Raw genomic sequence first — 6,000 nt, forward strand, 5'->3', positions numbered from 1 at the left:
TATCTACATATACTTGAACATGTTAATCTGATAATTGTTAGTCTTGATTTATATTGTTATATGCTATTGTAGTTGTATTTATTTCTAACATACTACTGCTGTTTGCTTTGATTTCATAATTACATGATGAATTGTGAATGTTATATGATTATGGTAATTGGTTTATGATTATGATAGTTGAGGTGTTCCTTTTGGGATATCTTGGCTGATGATATCAGAAGGCTGTGGAATGGGACAAATGCCTGCTGATACCTTCAGCACTATCATGATTAATTGATGACATTGTTAGGATGAGTCTAGATTGCATGGCTAGGTACCCCACATGCTACTACCCTTTCGGTAGGGGGATTGAAACCGAGTGACCCGTGATGACAGTGATGTGACTTGGTGGTCCACTGTTGGTCATGAAATGGTAGGGTTGCATATGTTAGGGTTGGGCTCATGGATGTCCAAGGACCGGACCGGGTGTCGGGAGGAATCATGAGATCATCCGCCCCAATGATATGTGGATGACCATAGGGTTAAGGAGTAGAGTCCAACAGAGGTAGCCAGTCCGTGAGGATTCTTACTCCTAGGTTGCGAAGGATACTGAACCGAGTTGGTTGGTGCCATAGGGGATGTATCTGGACTTCATGTAGACATGTAACCATTATGACCTTGCATTGGATTAGAAACCCGGACATGCGCCAAGCACTCATTACCAATGGTCGTGGTGAGAGAGTGTGGACTTAACCCCCTAACCATGGTTTGTGAGCCAGTGTGGACTTTCCCTTTTTCCCCGGATCCCTACAGAGGTAACCGGTCCTTGCCGGATCGAGTGATGAGACTTACCCGAGGAGGGCTGGTGTATATCTTAAAGCATGTCACCTTTTAGAGACTTGCATAGTTAGAAATCATAGCATCATTCATGTTTTGCATTCATTCATATTACTGTTGTATCATGGCATTTTTGGATGATGGATGAGATATATGATTGTTTCTTACTGAGTTCTTTAGAACTCATTCCTTTATTCTTTGTATGTTTTTAGCCTATACAGAAGAAGGATTTGTATCTGAAGATGGGCTGGTTCCCTATGAAGGAACCATCCCGTTTGAAGAAGATGTGGCACCGCCAAAGGGGAGATGGAAATAGCATGTGCGGGAGTTCTCTGTGGGTGCATGGAGTGCGCTTATCGCACCGGTTGATGGTCGAGGCGAAAGGTGGTCGCGAGGCGGTTCAGACCGAGACCGGAGAAGAATTGGAGAACCCCTCACCTTATTAAACTGGAATCTAAGTTCATTGACTTAGAGAAACAAACTGGAAAGAAACTGATATAAATACTTTTATTCCGCTGCCCTCATTTTTGTTTTATTCTTTATTCTTTATTTTCTTTCCTTTGATATTGGAGCATTTTGGGCTTCTGTAATTCATTTAATTTAGTTACTGAATATTCTTTGCTCATGATTATCTGTATTTGTCTTAAATATTGTTGATAGACTAAAACCTTGGATCTTGTGACGGATCGCACCCACGGGTTGTCGGGCGGGTAACCGAGACCGACGGGTGGGGTGTGACAGAGTGGTATCAGAGCCGGTGGTTTTACGAAGTCAATAATAATTAATACAAGTATTAGATGAGCAATCTGAGTCATAGATCCAAAAGTGACTCAAAAGAATTAGAGTGAGTAATAGAACACCTTTTGTTAGAAACAACTGATAAAATAAGTGGATCTTATTTTGAATAACTTACAATAAGTCAAGTGAAATATATTCTCACACTGTAATTATCAAGAAAATGCATAAGAGACAATAATACAAGTACAATAAACATAACTGTGTTTCATTAACAAGATAAAGCTTTACATAACTTGGAGCGTACTCTATGCTTTACAAAATGTTAGGGAATGAACATGTGCTGAATAAAAACTACAATAAACATATCTAAACCCTAAGGTCAAGATCTTGAATCAAAGTGAATCAAAACCTAGACCTATCTACTTCTGTGGTGGTGGTGGTGGAGCTAGTCTCATCCGGCGGGAGTATGTCAAGGCACTCGCTATCCGACCCCTCATCTTTACCTCCCCTCGCTCGAACTGGTCCATCCGAGTGAACAGACCCCTAGCCCAAGGTGGTGCGACCTCCGAAGTATCCTGAGCCCCGGATGTGCCTCCTGTCTCGAACTGGGAAGGTGGTGGCGAGTCTGCATGATCCTCATCATCAGTCTCTACATCCATGTCCTCCTGCTCGGCCGGCATCTCTCGGTGAGTTTGGTCCGCCCGTTAAGTGCATCTGAGCGACCAATCTGTACCCTATCGTACCGCCATGCCCAACTGGGATAGCCTCCTCTCCCTCGAAGTTGACCCCGAAGTGCTCAAAGATCCGTGTCAGAAGCCGCCCATATCCAAGGTTTGCTCCCCCCGGATGTGTCACTCGGTAGATCATGGCATTTTGGATTATGTAAGCCAAGTCTACCTAGTAGCGGGTGTACACTGAAAAGGTCATCATAGCCTGCATGAGTGAAATCTCACTCTGATGACCTACCTTAGGCAGCAAGTTCCGTGCTATGATCCTGGAGATGATCCTGCATGAGGGATACAACTCAGTCACTGACTCTACCCCGCTGCACTCCTGTGGGCAAATGCTCGAGAAGACGAGAGCTCTCTCCTCCCAATGTATGACATCGTCTGACTCAGCCCCCGGCTCGAACCATCTCCTGTCGCCGTGGATGTATGGCATGTCTAGGATGTGAGCCAGCTCCTCTGTGGTGAAGCATATGTCTGTGGTCTTCACCCGGCTCTCAATCACTAGCCTAGTGTCGTGCTCTCCATCCATCTCTCTGTGGAAGGTCAGGTTGTTGTAGAATAACCTGACTAGCTTGGGATAGGCATCCTCGTTCAAAAACAAGGTACTTCTCCAACCCACAGCCTCAAATCTACTCTCGATCTGGAACTGTGCTACCTCTGAAGTCACTACTGGTCGACCATACTCGATCGCACGATGACTGAAGTGGCCAAAGTATAGCTCCTGTGCCTCCAGTGATCTAAAGTAGTCTGGATGGACTAGGTCATGTGCGTCACCTCTACCTCGACCACGACCTCGGCCGCGAATGGGTACTCTCCTACCTCCGCGGGCAGCCATCATGTGAGAAAATCTGTTTTAGGCGAAAAGAATGCAAAATGAGAAGCCATGAGATGTCTAATAATTACCTATTTGTGTAAAAATGCATAGTAAACAGTAGATCTATGCCTAGACATGTTATGAGATGTAAAAGAAACATTTTTGCACAAAAGAAAACCTAAAAACAGTTACACATTGTAGTTCTATCATGCAAACCATAGAAATAAAGGGTTTCATGAGATGTTTACCTGTGTAGCGTGTATGCGTTGCGTGGGAAGTAGATCCGAAGCCAACGGAGTCTCTAAAATACCTTCCTAACCCTTTGCACGAAATCCCCAGAGCCCAAATTGCGTTTTGAGAAGTGTAGAAATGAAATGAGACCCAAAAACCGTATTTGAAGCGTTGCTGTCGCGCGTATTTTGGGGCGGTCACTAGTGGCGGTCGCTTAACCCAAGCGACCGGCTCAAGCGACCGGTCCAGTTACTGTTGCACAGAATTTTGGATTTTGGCTCTGTTTTGTTGATTTTTGGAATTTGTGCTTGCTGCTTCTTCTGTTTGTGAATGTTGGCCATGTTGTGGAGTAATTTTGACTTGTGGAATCTTTTTCGGACTTAATCATTGAGTGTTGCTAATCTCTAGAATTCTTTCGCAGAATGGTTCAATTAAGGAATAGTGTTGTTAATGGTCAAGATGAAGAAGAAGGTAGTGGGAATCAGAACCGTGTTGAGATACCTACAGTAAACACTGGAACTGATCCTCCCCGAGTTGAAATTCCTTCCACCAGTGGGAATCCTCCACTGGCACCGCAAGTAGTCTCTATTCAGGATGTGATGAACATTCTGGGAAATATGATGCATCAGCAGCATAATCAGTTTACTACTATGATGCAAGGTTTTGCGACTACTCAGCAGAATGCCCAGGCAGCTCTTAATCCTAATGGAGCTGGTACTTCTGCAGCTGGTACTGTTGTGGACGGTTTTGCCCCTGGTCCGCATGCAAGGTTGATGGAGCATTTCTTGAAGCTTCAGATCCCTGCTTTTACTGGTATTTCATCGGATGCATTGTTCCCTAACAAGTGGATCCGAGAGATGGAGAAAGCTTTTCGCAACCTCCGTTGCAATGAAGCTCAGAAGATTCTTTGTGCAGAGCAGAGACTGCAGCATGAAGCTGATGCGTGGTGGAATGCTACCAGACCTATTTTGGAAGCTTCGCACCCGGTTCTTACTTGGGAAATTTTCAAGGATGCATTTTGCAAGAATTACTTTCCTGAGTCTGTGAGATATGCTAAGGAAGCGGAGTTCATGGCACTCACGCAAGGACCTAGTACTTGTTCGGAATACCAGAAGAAGTTTGAAGAATTGTTCTACTTTGCCCCTGATGCTTTCAAAGGTGACCGTGAGAAGGAAAAGAAGTTCTTCAAAGGTTTGAGGCCGTCACTGAAGACTTACCTGGCAATTCATCCTATTGTGGATTATGCTGAGATGGTACAGAATGCGAAGAAGGTAGAAGAGAATGAGAGAGAGAATTATCTGCTCCAGCGTTACTGTTTCGAACAGGAATCATTCGGGTGACCGTGAACCGGAGATTCTCTAAGCTTGCTCCTTATACCGCCCCTTCGTTTCAGCCTAGAGGAGCTAGTTCCGGTTTCAGCTCGGCTTCGAGCTATGGTTCTAGTGGTGCACCGGTGCGTCCCGCTGTGTAGTAGTCGGTCTTGGGCCGATCTATGCTAACCCTCGTCCGGTGGCTAATAACCGAGGCCTGCATATCCTTCTTCAGCAGCTCCTGTGAGTGGTAGGGATTTGATCTGCTTTAACCGTGGGAAGGCGGTCATTATTCTCGCAACCGCACTCGAAGCCGAATTCTCGTGTGTCGCTTTGAAGCTTTGTTTCGAGTGTTCCCTCCGGTAAAGTTTACGTGTTGTTGGTTCCGAGTCTAAGACAGATCACGATGTTGTGACAGGTATCATTTCAGTATCATCTACCTCTGCTTTCGTATTATTTGATACTGGTGCATCGCATTCATTCATAGCATCTTCTTTTGTGAGTCGTATTCCTGTTACACTTGCGAAGTTGGAAAGAGGGCTAGTAATTAGTACTCCAACCAGATCTGTTGTTAGATTAGATGAAGTGGTTGAATCTTGTCCAGTGGTTATTGCTGGTAGAACCCTTGAAGCCCGTCTGATCAAGTTAGACATGTCTGATTTTGATGTGATATTTGGAATAGATTGGCTATCTAAGTATGGTGCAGTTATCCTTTGTTCAAAAAGGAGGGTACTGTTTCATCCTACGAATGATAGTCCGTTTGAGTATCAATGTAGTCAGGAGAAGTTGAGTAAGAAGATAGTGGCTGCGACTGTGAAAGTCAGGCAGTGGACTAAGAATGTTGGACTTCTTTCCTCTTCTGTGAATGTTTCGGAAGGTGTGAGACGGTTGTCTGATATCGAAGTTGTCAGGGATTTTCCTGATGTTTTCCCCGATGATTTGTCTGGTTTGCCTCCAGAGAGGGAGTTAGAATTCTCAATTGATCTAATTCCTGGAGCAACTCCTGTGTCGAAAGCTCCGTATCGGATGGCTCCGACTGAGTTGAAGGAACTTCAGACTCAGTTAAATGATTTGTTAAGCAAAGGGTTTATCCAACCCAATGTTTCACCGTGGGGAGCCCCGGTTTTGTTTGTGAAGAAGAAGGACGGTAGTATGCGAATGTGCATAGACTATCGGGAATTAAACAAGTTGACGATAAAAAATAAATATCCTCTCCCTAGGATCGACGACTTGTTTGATCAGTTGAAAGGTGCCTCTGTGTTCTCGAAGATCGATCTGAGATCTGGGTACCATCAGTTAAGAGTAAAGTCCAGTGATGTGTGCAGGACTGCATTTAGGACTAGATATGGGCATTATGAATTCC

The sequence above is a fragment of the Hakea prostrata genome, chromosome 5, assembly GCF_041222555.1.
Source record: "Hakea prostrata isolate BN-2017 chromosome 5, UWA_Hpros_2, whole genome shotgun sequence".
NCBI lineage: Eukaryota > Viridiplantae > Streptophyta > Magnoliopsida > Proteales > Proteaceae > Hakea > Hakea prostrata.